Source organism: Hemitrygon akajei, unplaced genomic scaffold (genome assembly GCF_048418815.1).
Source record: "Hemitrygon akajei unplaced genomic scaffold, sHemAka1.3 Scf000220, whole genome shotgun sequence".
In the NCBI taxonomy this organism is placed as follows: Eukaryota; Metazoa; Chordata; class Chondrichthyes; order Myliobatiformes; family Dasyatidae; genus Hemitrygon; species Hemitrygon akajei.
In genome coordinates, this window is record NW_027332103.1 from 126072 (window position 1) to 149154 (window position 23083).

Sequence of the window (23083 nt, forward strand, 5' to 3'; positions counted from 1 at the left end):
CTCATCCTACCTCACTATATATTTCTCTCTCATTTTCTCGATCACTCTATCCTTTCTCATAACGTTGTTCCTCTCCCATTCATACACCATCTTCCCTCCTCCTCATTCCTCTATCTTCACTTAATCTTATTCTCCCATCCTTTTGTCTCCAGATCCCATCCTCACTCCATCTTTCCCTTTCCCATTATCTCACTCCCTCTCTCTCCAGCTTCTCTCCATCTTTTCACCTCTCCACTCCATCTCTCCATCCTCCTCCCGTCCTCCCCACCTCTCCCTCTCTCCAACAGCCGTGCTTTCTCCAGGGGAGCCCGCAGTGAGCCTCAGCACCCCCTCCAGCTCGGCACTCCCCCGGCGCAGGGGAGGATCCAGTCTCCCCCGCAGGGGTCGGGCCTGGATAGCGCCGGTGATCCTGGATCCTCACCTACTTCCGCTGGGCTTTGATGATGTCCGGGAACTCGGGTTTGAGCCCTCTCCCTCCCCTCCTCCCACCCAACCTGGAATCCGTCCACGTCTGGCATCCCGGCCAATTCCCTACACGGGGCCGCTGAGAGAGGGTTAATTACTCGGTCTGGGAGAGAAGGCGTTAATTTAAAAAGCAGGGTGCTATTGACCGGGGCCAACGGAGCAGGGTGTTAATGTACGGGGATGAAAGAGGAGGGTGGTAATGACCAGGGCCACAAGAGGAGGGTGTTAATATACGGGGACAATGGAGCAGGGTGTTAATGTACGGGGACGAAAGAGAAGGGTGTTAATGACCGGGGCCAACGGAGCAGGGTGTTAATGTACGGGGATGAAAGAGGAGGGTGGTAATGACCAGGGCCACAAGAGGAGGGTGGTAATGTACGGGGACAATGGAGCAGGGTGTTAATGTACGGGGACGAAAGAGGAGGGTGTTAATGTACAGGGTCACAAGAGGAGGTTGTTAATGTACGGGGATGAAAGAGGAGGGTGTTAATGACCGGGGCCAAAGGAGCAGGGTGTTAATGTACGGGGACGAAAGAGGAGGGTGTTAATGTACAGGGACGGAAGAGGAGGGTGTTAATGTACAGGGACGGAAGAGGAGGGTGTTAATGTCCGGGGACGAAAGAGGAGGGTGATAATGTACGGGGTCGAAAGAGGAGGGTCTCAATGTACTAGGCCAAATGAGTGGGTGTTAATCCACCAGGCTGGGAGGGGTGGAGGAATAGTGGCAATTAAGAGGTAAGAGTGACGAATAGGCAAAGGGCGTGGGGTGGGGGGTGAATTTGTTCACCGGAAGGAGAAATCAATATTCATGCCTTCAGGTTCGAGGCTACCCAGACGGAATATACGTTGTTGTTCCTTTACCCTGAGTGCAGCCTCATCTTGGCACAAGAGGAGGCCAAGGACTGACACATCGGAATGGGAATGGGAAACGGAATTAAATTGCTTGGCCACCAGGAAGTCCTGCTTGTGGCGGATGGTGTGGAGGTGCTCGATGAGGCTGTCCCACAATTCAGACCGGGCCTCACCAATGTAGAGGAGGCCGCACCGGGAGCACCGGACACAATAGAAGCTGATACTCAGGTGAAGTGTTACCTCACCTGGAAGGGCTATCTGAGGCCCTGAATGGAGGTGAGGGAGGAGGTGTGTGGGCAGGTGTAGCACTCAGGCTATTTGCAGGGAGAATGAGGGAGGGAGATGAGTGAGGAGGGTTGGATGGACAAGGGGATCGTGGAGAAAGAGATCCCAGCAAAACGCGGAGAGGGTTAGGTGGGGGGGGGGGATTTGTTCTGCGTTACGATCCCGTTGGAGACTGTGGAAGTTGCAGAGGAGAACGTATTGGGTGCAGAGACTGGTGGGGTGGTCGGTCAGGACAAGAGGAACTCTCTCACTATTAATGTGGCGAGAAGATGGGGTGAGTGCGACTGTAGGGGAAATGTAGGAGATGCGGGTGAGGGCAGCATCAATAGCAGAGGGAGGGAAACCCGGTTCTTTAAAGAAGGAGGACGCCTCTGATGTCCTGGAATGGAAAACCACCTCCTGGGAACAGATGCGGTGAAAACGAGGAAACTGAGAAAAGGGAATAGCATTTTTACATGAGACAGGGTGGGAAGAGGTATTGTTGAGACAACTGTGGGAATCTGTAGGTATATAAAAGATCTTGGTTTTCAGTTTGTTTCCAGAGATGGAGTCAGAGAGATTGAACGGAGAGGGAGGTGTCAGAGATGAACCTAGTGAATTCATGGGCAGGGTGGAAGTTAGCGGCAAAGTTGATAAAATTGACGAGCTCAGCACGGGTACATGAAGCAGCGCCAATGCAGTGGTCAATGTAGCGGAGGAGGAGTGGGGGAGTGCACCCAGGGATGGTTTCAAACATGGATTGTTCTCTGTAGCCAGCTAACAGGCAGGCCTAGCTGGGACCAATGCGAATGCTCATGGTCACGTCTCGAGTTTGTAGAAAGTGGGAGGAGGTGAAGGAAAAATTGTTCCTAGGGAGGACCAGTGCTGCCAGACGGAGGAGGGTGGTGGTGGAGGGAGATTAGGTGGTTCTTTTGTCAAGAAGGAAACAGAGGGTTTTGAGGCCTTCTTGATGGGGGATAGCAGTGTTCAGGGACTGAACATCCATGGTGATGATGAGGCGGTCAGGGCCAGGGAATTGAAAGTTACTGAGGGGATGTATTTCACCTTTCACCCTGAACCCATCACCTCTAGTTGTAATCTCACCCAACCTCAGTGAAAAAGTGTGTTTGCATCTATACGCCTCGGTTTTGCACACAGTAGGAGTGGGATCCGTTGCCATTGGAGGCCCCAGTGAGCCTCAGCAACATCCCCTCCCCCGCTTGTCACTTTTTGCAAACTTTGATAATCTTCCTCACTGTCCACTACACTCCCAAACTTGGTATCATCCGCAAATTTTCTGATTTAGTAAACCATGTTATCACGCTGATCATTGATATAGATGACCAACCATGGATCCAGTACGATCCACTCATCACAGGCCTCCAGTCAAAGAGGCGATCATCCACTGCCACTCTCTGGCTTCTCCCACAAAGCCAATGTCTCATCCAATTTACTCTCTAACGTCAAATGCCGAGCGATTGAACCTTATTGACCAACCTCCCATGCCGTACTTTGTCAAATGCCTTGCTAAAGTCCGCGTAGACAACATCCAATATCTTGTCTTCATCAACTTTCCTGGTAATTCTCTTGAAAAACTCTATCGAACCTACCAAACACAGAGCCATGCTGACCATCCCGAATCAGTCCATGCCTATCCCAATACTCATGTACCCGGTCCCTTAGAATATTTTCCAATAAACTTCCCATCACTGATGGCGTGTTTACCTACCTGTAATTTCCTTGTTTCCATGGTGAATTTTCTGTTCGGATTCAGAACTGGATTCTCCATTGAAGACCCGGTTGTTCTAGATATTCTCGCTCGAGGTTTGTGATTCCTGATGTTCCACTGGGATCTGTACAAGGAAGGTATGATGAAGATTTATTAAACTTTCCGTAGGCTGCGTCTGGAGTATTGTATCAGTTCCGGGCGCCTCATTATTGGAAAGATGCCGAGGCTTTGGAGAGAGTGCAGACGAGGTTGACCAGAATGTTGCCTGGATTGGAGGGCATGTACTATTACAAGGCTGAGCAAAGTGGGGTTGTTTTCTCTGGAATGAAGAGGCAGAAGGGAGATCTGATAGAGGTTAATAAGATTTTGAGAGGCATAGACAGGGCAGACGCAGAAACCTTTTCCCGAGGGTTGAAACGTCTAACAGCAGAGGGCATGCATTTAAGGTGAGAAGGGGTCATTTCACAGGAAAGGTGTGGAGTAAGTTTTTTTTGCTCAGACAGTGATGGGTGTCTGGAATGTTCTGCCTGGGATGGTAGTGGAGGCAGAAACATTAGAGACTTTTAAGAGATGTTTAGATAGGCACATGAATGTGAGGAAAATGGAAGATATGTACATTGTGTAGGCTGAAGGGATCAGTTGGGTTGGCATTTGATTACCTAATTAACTTGGTCCGGCATGACATTGAGGGGCCGAAAGGCCTGTTTCTGTGCTGTACTGTTCTATGATTGAAGACATCCCTGAGCCTGACACCAGGGAAGTGATGAACCTTGCTGTCAGCTACAGAATTACTCACTGTTCCTGTCACTGATGATTCCCCACAGTCCCTGCTCACCGTGGACTTTGCCCTCCCCTGCTCAGCATCAGAGACAACCTGGGTATAGGAAGGGAAAAGATGAAATATGAGGGCAGGCTAGCCAATAATATAAAGCAGGATACCAAAAGTTATTTTCAGTTATATAAAGAGTTAAAGGGAAGTGAGAGTTGATATTAGACCACTCAAAACGATGCTGATGAGGTAGTAATGGGGGAAAAAGTAATGGCAGATGAAATTAATGGGTACTTTGTATCTGTCTTCACTGAGGAAGACACTAGCAGTGTGCCAGTGGTCTGTGAATGTCAGGGAGCAGGAGTGAGTGCCATTGCTATTACAAAGGGAAAGTGCTAGGCAAGCCCAAAGGTCTTAAGGTTGGTAAGTCACCTGGACCAGATGGACAACATCCCAGAGTCCGGAGAGAAGTTGCTGAAGAGAATGGATGCATTGGTCATGGTATTTCAATAATCACTTGATTCTGGCATGGTCCTGGAAGACTGTCAGTTCACTCTCTAAGAAAGGAGGAAGGCAAAAGAAAGGAAATTATAGGCCAGTTAGCCTCACCTCAGTGGTTGGGAAAGTGTTGGTGTCTACTATTAAGGATGAGGTTTGGCGATACTTGGCAACTAATGATAAAGTAAGTCAAAGTCAGCACAGCTTCTGTTAAGGGAAATCTTGCCTGACAAATCTGTTAGAGATTCGTCATATGAAGTACTTTTAATGGATCTAGGTCTTTATTCACTGGAATTCGGAAGAATGAGGGGTGAACTCGTTGAAACCTATCAAATAGCGAAAGGCCTTGATAGAGTGCATGTGGAGAGGATGTTTCAACTCTAAGAAGCATCTAAGATGAGAGGAGATAGCCTCAGAATAGAGGGGCGTCCCTTCAGAATGGAATTGTGGAAAATTTTCTTTAGCCTGAGAGTGGTGGATTTCTATGCCACTGGTAGATTTGTATAATTAAACTGGAGGTTAATAGATTTCTGATTGGTCAGGCTAAGAAAGGTTACGGGGAGAAGGCAGGAGACTGGGACTGAGAGGGAAAATAGATCACCCATGATGAAATGGTGGAACAAACTCGATGGGCCCAAAGGCCTAATTCTACTTCTATATCTTATAATCTTATGGTAATCTACCGTAGCCCTCTTCACTATGAACAAGACTTCGTGCTTTTGTGTCATCCCTAGATGTACTGATCCTGTAACGAAAGACCTTGAAGAAGGATGGTTTGGACACAAATATTGGAGTATCTGACGCCAGGATTGAGACGTGGTCTGAAACTGGCCACCAGTCCGAGAAAAACACATTCAACCTCCACCCTGTGTGTCCGAGCACCGAGCCAGTTATGCATCCACCAAGCCACCTCTCCCTGGATCCCATTCGGTCCAACCTCCCAGACGAGCCTTGTATGTGGGACCGCCTCTGTCCTCATTCCCTCTTGATCTAAAAAAAAGTTCCAATAGATTTTTTTCAGACATGCGTAGAACCATCTAAAAGAAATGCTGGTAGATCCTATCCCTCAGATACCCCATCCAGTACAACAAATACAATTAAACAGGTCATTAACCAGGGCATTAAAAGATGAAGCAACAGTTTCTGCAAGGGTTTACTCGATTTCTTCCTTACTTTTCCACAAGATCTAAAGGTAAACTTGCTGTGGCCCTGGGGATTTTATCCACCTCAGGCTAAACAATACCTCTCAGGTGGTAACCGGTGAAAATCACTGACGACCCCTGGTGTTGGCACGGTACATAGCAGTTAGTGTAACGCCTCAGAGCGCCATTGACCTGGGTTCAGTTCCCCGGTCTGTAAGTTTGTACGTTCCAAACGTGGGTTTCCTCAAGGTGCCCCGGTTTCCACCCACATCCCAGAGACGTGCGGGTCAGTAGGGTAACTGGTCACATGGGTGTAATTGGGCGGTGTGAGCTCATTGGCTGTTACCGTGCTGTATCTCTGAATAAGTAAATCAGTCAATAGAGATGGAAATGAAGCTGACATCACTACAAGTGGGAGATGCGGTGAAAGTGAGATTGTACGTCTCTTGAAAGTAGAAGTGCTGTCCGCATCTTACCCAGAACGTCAGCTTAAAGTAATATGTATTCAGGAGTCAATATTGCATTCAGAGCAAAGAAAATATAGCTACATCTCAGTCTGAGTGTACAGAAGGACCAAATGCGTGGTTTATAGCATCAATACCTGGATATAACAACAAGCACCACAGCAGTGAGAATGCAGAACCGAGCTATATCTTTCACGTGTAATACCACGCTCTGCCTCGGGGCGGCGCTGTTGTCCCGGCAGAGCCGATGGAAACGATCTCACGGAAGTGTGGGAAGAAAAGAGCCATATTTACTGATGAACTGGAGAGAAGGAAAAGTCCCCAAACGTCAGCGGTTTCCAGTGAGACCGTCATTAACTACAGTCACTGAACAAACACACTCATTTAACCGTTTCCAGCCCAGAACATCTCCCGCAATATCAGATGAAACAAACGTGATCTTAAACACATAAATTTCTCAAAGCTGCGGAATAATTTTAGGTTATCACCGAGAGCTGGGACGTAGCTGTATTTGTGGCATATAATGGAGGGGTCAGACAGAGCATGGAGAAGGCAATAGAAGGATTGAAAATACGCGGCCGAACAGGAAAAAGTTATACATACAAGTGCGCGCGAGCATATACAGTACTGTGCAAATGTCTGAGACACAGACAGATATACAAGTGCCTAAGAGTTCTGCCCAGTACTGTATTTGTCAACATGCAGTGTAGAACGAGTTGGTAGATTTGGCGGGAGGAAAGGGTCTTGGGAATGGTGAAGGTGGAGCGCCGCGGGAGGGAGTGTTGGGCAGGTGGTAGAGAAGGAGCTCCGGGGTTAGAGTGACGTAGGTGCAGGCACTCAGCACTGAGGCAGCAGGCAAGGTCGTCTGATTCCAAGCAGTCGGTTTATTGATCATCGCCGAATGTCTCACTGGTGCTTCCCGCTCTCTCCCATCTCCCTTCCACTTTTCCCAAACATAACTCCCCTCTCCCTGCCTCCTTCCCACTCTCAGTCCACAACAGAGACCCATATCAGAATCAGGTTTGTCATCACTCACATATCTCATGAAATTTGTTGTTTTTTCGGCGGCAGCAGTAAAGTGCAATACATAAAATTACTGCAGTATTGTGCAAAAATCTTAGGCTTCCGAGCTATTTATATGTGCCTAAGACTCGTTCACATTCCTCTATAAGGAATTTGCTGTGGTGTGCTCGTCAACACGAAAAACACGCGATAAAATAACCCAACATTCAGCAATGATGAAGAATAAAGAATGTTATAAAATGTAGTTAGTGGTTAAAGTATGGATATGGAATAAAATACATTTCTAATATAAAAAGGCGTTTTAAAATGCTGACAGTGCAGTGACGTGGGTGAGGTAATAGATAGAGGAGGTGGGGGAGGTCTAACTAAAATAGTTGATCACATTATCCACGCGGAAATGGGGAGAACGTACAAACTCCTTGCAGGTAGTGGCAAGGAGAGTGGAGGAAAGTTTAGGGGAGATGTCAGAGATAAGTTGTTTGTACAGAGTGTGGTGGGTTTTGGAACAGTGTGGTAGACGCGTTTGTAACTGCGAATTTTAAAAGACACCTACATAGACCCGTGAGCGTTAAATTGTCGGATTATGGCCTGTGTAGGAGGGAAGAGTTATAGCTACGGGAAAGTAGGTTTACATAGGTGGAGAAAACATGGTGGTCTGAAGGGCCTCTAGTGTGCTGGTCTTTGTGCTGGTCAAAGACAAGGTCTTTGTTCTTTGTTCTACTTTGGTCCTGTCTTCCAAGGTCAGACATAAAACACCTCCCAGATGTGTTGAGGAAGGAGATTGAGTAAGTGAAAGGCATCAGTTTTACGTCATAAAATAGAACGGGCTCGTTGGTCTAGAGGTATGATTCTCGCTTTGGGTCTGAATTTATAAGCATGCGAGAGGTCCCGGGTTCAAATCCCGGACGAGCCCCCTGAATGATATATTTTAGAACTTCTGTCAGTGGAGCGTAGGAGAATGAGAGGAGATATTTAGATGAATACAAAATTATGAGGGCTACAGGCAAGGCGAATTCCTGCAGGCTTTTCCCCTCAGGTTGGGCGAGACGACAACTCGGGATCAAAGCTTTAGAGTGGACGGTGAAATATTCAAGTATAACGTCTTCATCCAGAGGTTGTGGCGAGCTTGGAACGAGCTGCAGGTAGAATTATAACAAATAAGAGAATTTTGGATAGGTATCTGCAATTTGAGAAGGATAAGGGCAGCTCGGAGGTGTCAGTGTTGCAGTTGAACAGGGGAAACTATGGAGCCATGAGGGAGGAGCTGGCCAAAGTTGACTGGATGGATAGCCTAGCAGAAAAGACAGTGGAACAGCAATGGCAGGTATTCTTGGGAATAATGCACAAGGTGAAAAATCAGTTCATCCCCCAGAGAAGGAAGGATTCAAAGGGGGAAAAGGGGCCACAGTGGTTGACAAAGGAAGTCAGAGATTGCACAGCATTAAAAAAAAGGAAGTATGACAGAGCTAAGGTGAGTGGGAGGACAGATGATTGGGAATTTTTAAGGAACAACAGAACTTTACTAAAAAGACAATACGGGGAGAAAGAAATGAGGTACGAACGCAAGCTAGCCAGGAATATAAAGGAGGATAGCAAAAGCTTTTTTAGGTATGTGAAGAGAAAGAAGATAGTTAAGAACAATGTTGGGCCCTTGAAGAATGAATTGGGTGAAATTGTTATGGGAAACAGAGAAATGGCAGAAGAATTTAATGAGTACTTTAGATCTGTTTTCACTAAGGAAGACACAAGCAATCTCCCAGATGTATGGATGGGCCAAGGACATAGGCTAACAGAGGAAATGAAACAGATTGACATTAGGAAGGAAACGGTGATGAGAAGACTGATGGGACTGAAGGCTGACAAATCCCCAGGTCCAGATGGTTGGTGGCCCTGGAAATTGCGGATGCATTGGTAATCATTTTCCAATGTTCCTTAGATTCAGGATCAGTTCCTGAGGATTGGAGAATGGCTAATGTTATCCCACTTTTTAAGAAAGGAGGGAGGGAGAAAACAGAACTATCGACCTGTCAGCCTGACATCGGTGGTGGGAGAGGTGCTGGAGTCCATTATTAAGGATGAAATAGTGGCATATCTAGATAGCAGTGATAGGATTGGGCCAAGCCAGCATGGATTTACCAAGGGTAAATCATGCTTGACTAATCTGTTGGAGTTTTTCGAGGATGCAACCAAGAAGTTAGATGGGGGAGATCCAGTGGATGTAGTGTACGTCGATTTTCAGAAGGCATTTGATAAGGTCCCACATAGGAGATTGGTGGGTAAAATCAAAGCTCAGGGCATCGGGGGGAATACATTGACATGGATAGAAAACTGGTTGGCAGATAGAAAGCAAAGGGTAGCGGTGAATGGGTGTTTCTCGGAATGGCAGGTGGTGACTAGTGGGGTGCCACAGGGCTCGGTATTGGGACCACAGCTGTTTACGATTTACATCAACGATTTGGATGAAGGCATTGAAAATAACATCAGCAAATTTGCTGCTAATACTAAGCTGGGTGGCAGTGTGACATGTGATGAGGATGTTAGGAGAATTCAGGGTGAATTGGATAGGCTGGGTGAGTGGGCAGATACTTGGCAGATGACGTTTAATGTGAATAAGTGTGAGGTTATCCACTTTGGGAGTAAGAACAGGAAGGCAGATTATTATCTGAACGGTGTAGAGTTAGGTAAGGGAAAAATACAAAGATATCTAGGAGTTCTTGTTCATCAGTCACTGAAGGTGAATGAGCAAGTGCAGCAGGCAGTGAAGAAGGCTAAAGGAATGTTGGCCTTTATTACAAAGGGAATTGAGTACAAGAGCAAGGAAATCCTCTTGCATTTGTACAGAGCCCTGGTGAGACCACACCTGGAATATTGTGTACAGTTTTGGTCTCCAGGGTTAAAGAAGGACATCCTGGCTGTAGAGGAAGTGCATCGTAGATTCACGAGGTAAATTCCTGGGATGTCTGGACTGTCTTACGCAGAGAGGTTAGAGAGACTGGGCTTGTACACGCTGGAATTAAGGAGATTGAGAGGGGATCTGATTGAAACTGTTACGTACCCGTGACACGTGACAGTGGTACCCTTGTCACGTGACTGGGGTTGAAGTTATACTGGACATGAGGTAATGGTGGAGTGATGTCATTTTCCCGCCAGTAGAAGTCATGTGACAGGTTTTTTCTACAGGGTATAAAAGGGAGACCCACCCTGTCAGGTGGGGCAGTTCGTGGCTGGATTTGCCAAGATGACTTCATGTTACTGTGTGATTTAATGTGATGACGCAGTTTAGTTAAAAATGAAGTTTTATATAATGCCTAAAGTTTAAAAGGTCAGAGCCAACGGTTTCTTTGCTAATGGAGAGTGAAGTTTGGAAGACAAATCGAGAAGAATCGATTTTCGACGATGGATTGACTTCGACCTTGTGTGATCCTCATTCGGAAGGATTTCGTTTACTATTCTCATGATAGTCTCTGCTGGAAAAAGCGGGAGATTGAGAATATTGTGGAAGGAAGGTCAGTCACTTTAAGTTGTTATATTTAATAAAATTCGACGTGGGAGTTCGACGCTGGGAATCGAAGGACATCGACGTGGAAGAGAATTTACATCGTTTTAAAAAGTCTCTCCTTTTAAAAGTACCGTGAGCTTTTGAACTGTCGGCATATCGTTTTAAAATACTGTTTTCTTTCGGCATATCGCTTTCACGAACTGAGTTCGTTTCAATACTGCTTTAAAGACTGTTTGGGACTGCAAAGCTATTAAGAACTGTTTGATCAGCTGCCAGCAGCTGAGCTCGGATCATTGTTTGGGTTTGTTTACATTTGAAGGGGGTTTGTTATCAGTGTTTAATAAATGTGTTATTTGTTATAAAACCCTTCGTCTAACTCATCTATAATTATTGTTGCCTGAATACGTAACATAAATATGGGGGCTACGTTCGGAATTGAATTATTTGAGTTTAAAAAGTTTTTTGAATTTTGAATCGGTGTTTTGGTAACGGGGATTGCTCGATTCTTTTTGTTTGTTTGGCTTGTGAGTGGTATTCGGCAACGATGAATATTGATGAGTTTCTGGATTCGCCAGTCGCGGATTTGTTAGCGAAGGCGAAAAAAACTGAAGTCTCTGAACTTGCTAATCGGTTGCATCTTAAAGGGATTTTGCCAACTACATCAAAAGCTGTAATACAGAGAAAGATCACATCACATTTTGTGGCTTCGGGTCATTTTGAAGAATCGATTTTAGAATCGTTTCCAATAAGTAATCTGGAGATGCAGTTGCAAATTGAACAAATGATGTTAGAAAGGTGTAAATTGGAAGCTGAGCAAAAGCAAAGAGATTTTGAATATGCAATGGCGAAATTAAGGTCTGTAGAACAGTCTGCTGATTCTAAAAAACCGTTTGTTGCTAGCCAAGAAATTAAATTGGTCCCTCCATTTAGTGAAACAGAAGTGGAAAGATATTTTCAACATTTTGAAACTATTGCTCGGATGTCAGAGTGGCCGAAAGATAAATGGTCAGTGTTATTACAGAGTGTAATCAAAGGCAAGGCACAACATGTTTACACAGCTTTAACTGCTGCACAAGCATTAGATTATGATATTGTGAAAGAAAATATTCTCAAATCGTATGAATTGGTCCCAGAAGCGTACAGGGAAAGATTCAGGAGTTTGAAAAAGTCCGTGGAAAAGACTTATGTGGAATTTGCCTATGATAAAGCTATGTGTTTTGAGAGATGGGTTTCTTCTAAAAATGTAAATGAGGACTATGAGACTTTGAAAGAGCTGATTTTGATGGAGGAATTTAAAAGAAGCATTCCTGTTGAAGTAAGGACCTACTTAAATGAGAGGGATACTGATAAATTGCAGGACTGTGCTAGATTAGCTGATGAGTATGTTTTAATCCATAAGAATAAATTTCCTCAGGGTAGAATTTTCAAGAGGAAAAATAATATGGAGACTCCAGGTAAATTAGAAATTAAATCAGAGGTTAATGAGAGAGGTAAGGAGGAAGGAAAACCTGTGAAGGAAAGACAGTTTGGTCTTATTTGTAACTATTGTAAGAAGCCTGGCCATGTAATAGCTAACTGTTTCAAATTGAAAAAGAAAGAGAAGGAAGCAGTTCCGGATGCTTGTGTGCAACATACTAAAGCACCTGTAAAGTTACAGGGTTTGGTAAACACAAATGAGGATTTGTTAGAGTCTGACAAAGTTAGAAAGGGATATGATCATTTTATAACTGAAGGGTTTGTATCCTTGAAAGAAGGATCTACTCTGGTGCCAATAAAGATTCTTAGGGATACTGGAGCTTCTCAATCACTGATGTTAGATAGTGTGTTGAAGTTTAATGAAGAGAGTGATACTGGTGAGGTAAATTACATAAGAGGTGTTGGAAGTGATTTTATGCCTGTACGTTTACATGAAGTAAATTTAAAGTCAGGGTTAGTTACAGGATTTGTTAAGGTAGGATTACAGCATAGCTTACCTGTGAAGGGTATTTCTTTATTGTTAGGTAATGACTTGGCAGGTGGACAAGATTTTCCTGAAGTGCATTTGACAATGGAATCAGAGGAACCAGAGGTGAATTCTAACACAGATTCTTCTTGTGTTGTGACTAGAGCTATGGCTAAAAAGATTGATGTGCAGAATGAGGTTGTTACTCATGACTGTTCAACTCAGGATTTGAGTTTTGAGGATGTGTCAGAGACTTTCTTACCTTCGTTGTTTGAACAAGATTCTGGGAGTAAGTCTGACTATGAAGATTTATCTCTGTCTCGGAAGGAGATGATAGCAGAGCAGAATAGAGATCCTGAGATTGTAAAATTAAGGGAACAAGCTTTACTAGGTAGTGAAATTGAGAAGGTGTCAGTAGGATATTACTTGGAAAAAGGAGTGTTGATGAGGAAGTGGAGGTCGCCTACAATTCCTGCAAGTGAGGAATGGAATGTTGTTTATCAGGTAGTTGTTCCTAAAGTTTATCGGAATGAGATTTTGACTTTAGCTCATAGTGTGCCTTTAGGTGGACATCAAGGGGTAAGGAAACCTGTGGACAAGATTTTAAAACATTTTTACTGGCCTGGTTTAAGAAAAGATGTGGCGATGTTTTGTAAGACGTGCCATACTTGTCAAATTGTGGGTAAACCAAATCAGGTTACACCAGTAGCTCCATTACAACCTATTCCAGCATTTGGTGAACCGTTTTCTAAAGTTATTGTAGATTGTGTTGGTCCATTACCAAAGACAAAAACTGGTTATCAGTATTTGTTGACTATCATGTGTACTTCGTCTAGGTTTCCAGAGGCAGTACCACTTAGGAATATAAAAGCTAAAACTGTGACGAAGGCTCTTATAAAATTCTTTACTTATTTTGGATTGCCTAAGGAAATGCAAACTGATCAAGGTAGTAATTTTATGTCTGGATTGTTTCAACAGATAGTTTATAAATTGGGAGCTAAGCAAATTACTTCGTCTGCATACCATCCAGAATCGCAAGGTGCCTTGGAGAGGTTTCATTCTACTCTCAAGAATATGATTAGGACATATTGTGTGGAGAATGAAGGTGACTGGGATGAGAGTATAAACTTACTTTTATTTGCAGTAAGGGAATCGGTACAGGAATCTTTAGGTTTTAGTCCATTTGAACTTGTGTTTGGACATAGAGTTAGAGGACCTTTAGCTTTATTGAAGGAACAGTGGATTAGTAAGGAAGTGCATACTAATTTGTTGGACTATGTTTTGAAATTTAAGGACAGGTTACATAGAGCTTGTAGCTTAGCCAAGGAAAATTTAAAGTTGGCTCAGGAGAAAATGAAAACTTGGTATGATAAGGAAGCTAGGATGAGGATGTTTAAGCCTGGAGATAAGGTGTTGGTTCTTTTCCCAGTGCAGACAAATCCTTTACAAGCTAGATTTCATGGACCTTATGAAATTGTGTCTAGAGTTAATGATGTGGATTATGTAATAAAAACTCCAGATCGTAGAAGGTCAACACAACTTTGCCACATAAATATGATTAAACCATATTTTGAGAAACAATCTGATACTGTGACTGTTGTGGTTAGTGAGAATGAGTTGGATTTAACTGGGAACATGATAGATGATTCATCTGACTTTCATTCTAAATCTAACATTGTTTCTGTTAGGTTACCTAATTCGACTATTTTGGAAAATATGGATGAGAAATTAGCACATTTACAGCTAGAGCAGAAACAACAGATGAAGGAATTGATTTTTAAGTATAAGGATTTGTTTCCAGATGTTCCGAGAAGGACTACTATAGCTTCACATGATGTAGATGTTGGAGATGCCAAACCTATTAAACAACATCCATATAGGATGAACATGGAAAAATGTGAACTTGCTGAGAAAGAAATTGAATACATGTTAGAGAATGATATTATTAGACATTCTAACTCGAATTGGAGTTCGCCATGTGTAATGGTGCCAAAACCAGATGGTAGTATTAGGTTTTGTACGGACTATAGGAAGGTGAATGCTGTAACAAAAACAGATGCATATCCAATTCCTAGAGTAGATGACTGTGTAGATAAAGTTGGAAAAGCAAAGTTCCTTACAAAGATTGATTTATTGAAAGGGTATTGGTGTGTTCCATTAACGGACAGAGGTAGAGAGATTTCTGCATTTGTAACTCCATCTGGGTTATATGAGTATAATGTTCTTCCATTTGGGATGAAGAATGCCCCAGGTACTTTTCAGAGGATGATTAATTCTGTGATTCAGGGATTGAAAGATACTGATGCTTATATTGATGATTTAGTGACAGGAAATGATACTTGGGAAGCACACATAATTGCGGTGGAGAAATTGTTTGAAAAGCTTTCAAAAGCTAACTTGACTATTAATTTAGCCAAGAGTGAATTTGGACATGCTACTGTGACTTACCTTGGTTATGTTGTGGGTCAAGGTAAGGTAGCTCCTGTTCAGGCAAAAGTTCAGGCAATTTTGGAAATTCCCACTCCGACGGGGAAAAAAACTCTCAGAAGGTTTTTGGGAATGGTAGGATATTATCGAAAATTTTGTAAGAATTTTGCTAATGTTGCCCTTCCATTAACTAACCTTCTGCAGAAGAATGTGAAGTTTGTGTGGACAGTGTTTTGTCAGGAAGCATTTGAAAAATTGAAAACAATGATATGTGAACAACCTGTGCTTAAGGCACCTGACTTTGAAAAACCTTTTTCATTAGCTGTAGATGCTAGTGATGAAGCTGCGGGAGCAGTGTTGATGCAAAGGAATGAGGGTGATGAGGTTGATCATCCAGTAGCTTACTTTTCTAAGAAATTTAATAAGCATCAAAGAAACTATTCAACAATAGAGAAAGAATTGTTATCTCTTGTTTTAGCTTTTGAATATTTTGAGGTATATGTTGGTACAACTCAAAAATCACTTATTGTTTACACTGATCATAATCCGTTAGTTTTTCTGAGTAAGATGAAAAACAAAAACAGAAGATTGTTAAATTGGAGTTTGATGTTACAAGAGTACAATATTGTGATAACTCATATTAAAGGTAAAGATAATGTGGTTGCTGATTGTCTATCTCGATGTTGAATGTACAATGTTTTTTTTTGTAGTGTTTTTTTATTGTAACACTCCTACTGTATTGTATATTGTGTATGTTATATAATTTATACCTTTGTTTTTTTTGGGGGTTTTTTTTTTGTAAGTAATTGTTAAAAATGTTTGTTCTTGACAGACCAAAAATGTTTTTTTTGGAGGGAGGTGTTACGTACCCGTGACACGTGACAGTGGTACCCTTGTCACGTGACTGGGGTTGAAGTTATACTGGACATGAGGTAATGGTGGAGTGATGTCATTTTCCCGCCAGTAGAGGTCATGTGACAGGTTTTTTCTACAGGGTATAAAAGGGAGACCCACCCTGTCAGGTGGGGCAGTTCGTGGCTGGATTTGCCAAGATGACTTCATGTTACTGTGTGATTTAATGTGATGACGCAGTTTAGTTAAAAATGAAGTTTTATATAATGCCTAAAGTTTAAAAGGTCAGAGCCAACGGTTTCTTTGCTAATGGAGAGTGAAGTTTGGAAGACAAATCGAGAAGAATCGATTTTCGACGATGGATTGACTTCGACCTTGTGTGATCCTCATTCGGAAGGATTTCGTTTACTATTCTCATGATAGTCTCTGCTGGAAAAAGCGGGAGATTGAGAATATTGTGGAAGGAAGGTCAGTCACTTTAAGTTGTTATATTTAATAAAATTCGACGTGGGAGTTCGACGCTGGGAATCGAAGGACATCGACGTGGAAGAGAATTTTCATCGTTTTAAAAAGTCTCTCCTTTTAAAAGTACCGTGAGCTTTTGAACTGTCGGCATATCGTTTTAAAATACTGTTTTCTTTCGGCATATCGCTTTCACGAACTGAGTTCGTTTCAATACTGCTTTAAAGACTGTTTGGGACTGCAAAGCTATTAAGAACTGTTTGATCAGCTGCCAGCAGCTGAGCTCGGATCATTGTTTGGGTTTGTTTACATTTGAAGGGGGTTTGTTATCAGTGTTTAATAAATGTGTTATTTGTTATAAAACCCTTCGTCTAACTCATCTATAATTATTGTTGCCTGAATACGTAACAAAACATAAAAGATTATTAAGGGATTGGGCAAGATAGAGGCAGGAAATATGTTCCAGATGCTGGGAGAGTCCAGTACCAGAGGGTATGGTTTGAGAATAAGGGGTAGGTCATTTAGGACAGAGTTTAGGAAAAACTTCTTCTCCCGGAGAGTTGTGGGGGTCTGAAATGCACTGCCTCGGAAGGTAGTGGAGGCCAATTCTCTGGATGCTTTCAAGAAGGAGCTAAATAGGTATCTTATGGATAGGGGAATCAAGGGATATGTGGACAAGGCAGGAACCGGGTATTGATAGTAGTTGATCAGCCACGATCTCAAAATGGCGGTGCAGGCTCGAAGGGCCAAATGGTCTACTTCTGCACCTATTGTCTGTTGTCTATTGACTGTATGGATGAGTTTGGACAAAGACCCTGTGTCTGTGATATTTTACTCTGTGACTGTGTGGATGAGTTTGGACAAAGACCCTATCTCTGTGATATTTTAGTCTGTGACTCTATGGGTGAGTTTGGACAAAGACCCTGTCTCTGTGATATTTCGCTCCGTGACTGTCTGGCTCAGCGGCTTCACACGAGGACATGCCTTGTGACTGGTGCAAGGGGACAATGGGCACCTTAAGTCTGACCGAGACTGATCGCATCCTATCAGGGCAGGCAATTTCAGGATGAACGCTGAATGCGTGTGAAATTCCTTTGCAATTAAACGCTTGATTAAAGCCAATAAGTAAATATTATACCAGTGGTCGGCTGCGCGTTACTGATGTAAGAACGAAACAGACATAACGGGCATAACAAACGCGCCAATTATTTAAAATATAGTCACGATTCAATTAAAACAAACCTTTGTGCAATCACAAATAGAATCGATTGGTAGGATTTAACAAAGGAAGAAAAGTGGTTTATGTTTTCTCGGAGGAGTGATTCGCTGTTACAAAAATTCTAAAGATCGATTATATTTTTAACGATACAAAGGACAAATTCTCAAAACTGAACATTTGGATTTGCGTTTAATTTCTGCATTTCCATCCGGATGTAAAGAAATGTAACAGCAACAACTAACAGAGTTGACCCTCAATACCGGAGTCTCACACTTACCGTCTCATTCCACACATCACGGTCACCATCCATCCCAGCACCATGAACGTCATTGTTTCCATAGCCCCGGATCTCTAACCATCCATATCCCCTAATACCCCTCCCCCGTCAGCAGATCCCACACTGAGTCCGATTCCTCCACAACCGTCTTGGGTTTGGACACTGAAACATCCATCACATTCCCCGTGAAATAATTGATTCCGATTTCAGCGCCGCTGTGCCGGGACAAAGCAAATGCCGAGAAACATCGCGTCATCGCTCGAATGAATCCCGGTTCACTGAATATGCCCGACAGAAACTCATGTGGACAGTCGGTAAACGACATTGCAAATGAGGTGTGTGGCGCAGATCAGTAATGAAAGCCATAGACATGGATTGTTTTTAGGAATTAAAATAAATACCACCACCGCCGTCAATAATGTAGAGTGTGAGAAATGCAGTGAGCGCACCGTGATGGAAAATTTCCCAATGTAACTGATTGGCGAATACTCGGAGCCGGAAGAAAAGTCGTGAACATTATTTATGAAACCCTGTCTGAGCGAAAGGTGTTACAGGTTACTGACTCGGGAAGTGATTGGTGAGCGAGAAATAGAGAGAGTCAAAGTACCATTGTTAGAGTTCAGAAAAACGGAATTAACTTCACTGTAAAGATGGGAATGATAAAGGCAGACGGAGAAGTAACAGCTGAACTGAAGACAGACATAACATTGTTGTAGATTGGATGGTGCCTTGGAAAGAAAGCAGGCGAGGTTACTTGTGGCGAGTTCGTGTTGCTGGCCACATTTTCACGGACATGATCATTCTAGGTCAGGGTCCGGGTCTTCCTGACTATAGAGAGCTTCCAAACCCGAGCCTGCGACCGGCTGATCGATTTATTTGTTAATAATCCGGATGAAAGCGTTGACCGGATATTTCACAGCGTTCACAAACTCCTGTCTGAACTTGGCCTGAGTCACGCCATAAATGAAGGTGTTTGTACAAAGGCTCACGTTCTGCAGTATATACCCGACCCGGCGGAAGATATATTCAGCAGGGTTGTAATAATTGGGATTTCTTCCCGAAACGTTATAATATAGGTAATCAATCAGTGTCGTCAACCACAGAAGGATGAAGCTGCCGGATATGGTGAACAGTAAGATCACTGACCTTCTCCTGCTCTTCATCTCCGGGTCACTCTGATTCTCCCCCTTTCCCTGTCGCCTCAGCGCCTTACGGACCCGACTGGTCAGTAAAATGTGCCTGACTGTCAGGATATTGAAGAGTATGATTACAGCGAAAGGGAGCAACGGGACCACGACCTTACCAAACCGACTATATTCCACCCAACCCGGATCCTTATAATACGCCGGCTTTCTGTCACAGAACCAGGGCACGTTGTCAATGATCACCCTGGGTTCAGAGGTGACATAAAGCGGGACGTTTTTCAAACAGAGCACAACCCCTGTTGTCGCCAGAACTACAGCCGCAGTTTTCCCCGTGCAATATCTTGTCTTCAGCTTCTGGCAACAAATGAGGACGAACCGATCGAAGGTGAAGGTGACGGTGAACCAGACGGAACAGTCTCTGGTGGCGCACATGAGGACAAATATAACGCTGCAGTACGGATAGATGTCCAGGAAAGTCCCGGAGAAGTAAAAGCTGATCCGCCTCAGGATGACGGCGGTGACGACAGCCAGCAGGTCCGCCGCTGCCATGACAACCAGGTAGCGGGTGGTGCAGGTGGAGAGGCCGCACCTTCCGCGGGACAGGATCGCGATCGCCACCAAATTAACTGTAAAGGAAAAGACAGAATGAACTTTACGTCACCCGTGTTGAGGTCATTTACTCTAGCACACACCGCATTGAAGATTGTACTGGCGACCACAGACTGGTAGACCAAGTGAAGGAGAGGCCTGAATACTCCAGAGGGTCTCAGTCTCCTCAGGAAGCAGAGGCGACTCTGGCCCTTCTAGTGCACAGTCCCTGTGTCGGTGCGAGTTGTTTTCATCCGTCTGTTGGAGCCTGGAATGCTCTGCCCAAGGAGGATGGATGTAGAGTCTTTCCCAACATGTCCGAACTGTTTAGATCGGGAATTGGAAAGCCAAAGTCTACGGACAATGGCCTGGAAAATGGGGTTGGTACAGATAGAAACGATGGAAATATTTGATCAAAGAGACTGCTTCTGAGTTGTATGTAGCCGGATGCCTTGTTGACCTCGACTCAATTTCCCCACATCCTGCTCTGATCGTCAGCAGGAACCTGAGACTGGAGATGTGCTAAGACGAAGACTAATCCAATCGTTGTGACCCATTGCATCACATCGTAAACCCCGTGTCCGCAGCCGGGTGAACTGGGAAAGAGTTTTTACTTTCTGCAATAGATCAGATGGGTTCCTGGCGTCATCAAGTGGTTAGTAGTAGAAGCGGGTTCCTGTGATAATCAGGGTGAACTTGAACAAAGGACTACCAGAAGGAATAGCAGAATGGGGGAAAAGACAGTTGGCTGGGTGGCTGTGTAAGGTTGAACTGCAAACCTCATGAATCTGGAATTATTCTTGGAATCTGAATTACGTGTTGGGAACATAGTATGTGAAGAGCAAGAGGAGAAGACTTGAAAGAATAGGACCTATCAAGTGTGACAGTGGGGAAGTGTGTATACAACCGGAGGAAACAGCAGAGGTAGTTAATGAATACTATATTTCAGTATTCACTATGGAATGTGGAACAGCAGGTTGAAAAACTTGGACATGTAGATATTAAGAGAGAGGATTGCTGGAGCTTTTGGAAAGCATCAAGTTGGATAATTCGCCGGGACCGGATGAGATGTACCCCTTGCTGCTGTGGGAGGCGAGGGAAGAGATTGCTGAGCCTCTGGCAATGATCTTTACATCATCAGTTGGGACGGGAGAGGTTCCCGAAGATTGGGTGGTTGTGGATGGTGGTCCTTTTTTCAAGAAAGGGAGTAGAGATACCCCAGGAAATTATAGACCAGTGAGTCTTACCTCAGTGGTTGGCAAAATGATGGTGAAGATCCTGAGAGGCAGGATTTATGAACTTTTAGAGAGGTATAATATGATGAAGAATAGGCTCTGTCAAGGGCAGGTGATGCCTTACGAGCATGAATGAAGTTTTCGAGGATGTGACTAAACAGATTGATGAAGGAAGAGCAGTAGATGTAGAGTATATGGATTTCAGCAAGGCATTTGATAAGGTGCCCTATGCAAGGCTTATTGAGAAAGTAAGGAGGCATGGGATACAAGGAGACATTGCTTGTGGATCCAGAACTGGCTTGCCCATAGAGGGCAAAGAGTGGTTGTAGACGGGTCACATTCTGCATGGAGTTTGGTCACCAGTGGAGTGACTCAAGGATCTGTTCTGGGACTCTCATTCTTCGTGATTTTTATAAATGACCTGGATGAGGAAGTGTAGGGATGGGTGAGTAGGTTTGCTGACGACACAAAGGTTGGAGGAGTTGTGGATAGTGTGGAGGGCTGTCAGAGGTTACAGCGGGACATTGATAGGGTGCAAAACTGGGCTGAGAAGTGGCAGATGGAGTTCAATCCAGATAAATGTGAGGTGGTTCATGTTGTTAGGTCAAATGTGATGGCAGAATATAGTATTAATGGTAAGACTCTTGGCAGTGTGGAGGATCAGAGGGATCTTGGGGTTCGAGTCCATTGGACACTCAAAGCAGCTGCGCAGGTTGACTCTATGGTTTAAGAAGGCGTACGGTGTATTGGCTTTCATCAATCGTTGAATTGAATTTAGGAGCCGAGAGGTAATGTTGCAGCTATATAGGACCCTGACCAGACCCCACTTGGAGTACTGTGCTCAGTTCTAGTCGCCTCACTACAGGAAGGATGTGGAAGCCATTGAAAGGGTGCAGAGGAGATTTACAAGGACATTACCTGGATTGGGGAGCATGCCTTATGAGAGAAGTTTGAGTGAGCTCGGCCTTTTCTCCTTGGAGCGACGGAGGATGAGAGGTGACCTGATAGAGGTGTTTAAGATGATGAGAGGCATTGATCGTGTGGATAGTCAGAGGCTGAAATGGTTGCCACAAGAGGACACAGATTTAAGTCGCTGGGGAGTAGGTACAGAGGAGATGTCAGGGGTAAGTGTTTCACTCAGACAGTGGTGAGTGCATGGAATGGGCTGCCAGCAACGGTGGTGGAAGCGGATACAATAGAATCTTTTACGAGACTTTTATATAGGTACATGGAGCTTAGGAAAATAGAGGGCTGTAGATAAGCCTAGCAATTTCTAAGGTAAGGATATGTTCGGTACAACTTTGTGGGCCGAAGGGCCTGTAATGTGATGTAGGTCTTCAATATTTCTGTGTTTCTAAAATAAAATAGACAACTTTCAATAAACAAAATAATAGCTGTCTGCTCATTAATGCAAAAAGGTGTAATTTTAGAGCAGGGTTTTCTTCCAGATTGTTTACGATTGACAGAATTGCTGGAGGGGTGGACGGAATGGATGCATGGGAGGGAGAAATGAAGTACCTGAGAGAGGGAGAGAGAGAGAGAGAGAGAGAGAGAGAGAGAGAGAGAGAGAGAGAGAGAGAGAGAGAGAGAGAGAGAGAGAGAGAGAGAGAGAGAGAGAGAGAGAGAGAGAGAGAGAGAGAGAGAGAGAGAGAGAGGAGAGAGAGAGAGAGGCAGTCAAATAGACAGACAGGTAGTCAGCGATGTACAAACGAAATGTTATGCAGAATTTGTGAAATTCAGAGCTGCTGATATTTTGTCCTTTGTAATTCAAAGATACGATAACTTACCCGAAGTTGCTCAATTCGACATGCAAATCAGAAGGATGTATTATGCCACCTTGGAATTGAGCTATTTATTCTCCAGCTATGGACAGATTGGTTTCGGATAGAAATTAAGATTTCGGGTCACCTAATAGTTATTTTAGATAACCAATGATCTTAACCACTCTGAATCCGACATGTTGGTCTGTTCTCACGTGTACTGTTATAATTCTTCACGGATAATGCAGAAAAGTTCCTGTAAGGCAAATGGAGATACTTGTGGCTAAATAAGAAATCAAAGTTAGACCTTGCAGACAGGAAAGAGGTTGGCATGTTAAAAAATGACAGAGCCTGTGCACAGGGATATTTGCCATAGCGGCCGACCATAGATTTGGGGAGGCATGGATGCAGGACCATGGACAGTGCAGTGTGAACAGTTTCCGGGTCATGGACAGTGCAGAGCATACCGTT

General features: G+C 43.9%; 1 non-coding gene across 1 annotated transcript; it reads left to right on the forward strand.

Moving 5' to 3' along the window:
* The first annotated feature begins 8031 nt into the window (after positions 1-8031).
* On the forward strand, positions 8032-8119 carry trnap-ugg (transfer RNA proline (anticodon UGG)). Its single transcript is given in 2 exon segments — positions 8032-8067; positions 8084-8119. It is a non-coding gene; the product is annotated as a tRNA-Pro (tRNA).
* The last annotated feature ends 14964 nt before the right edge of the window (positions 8120-23083 follow it).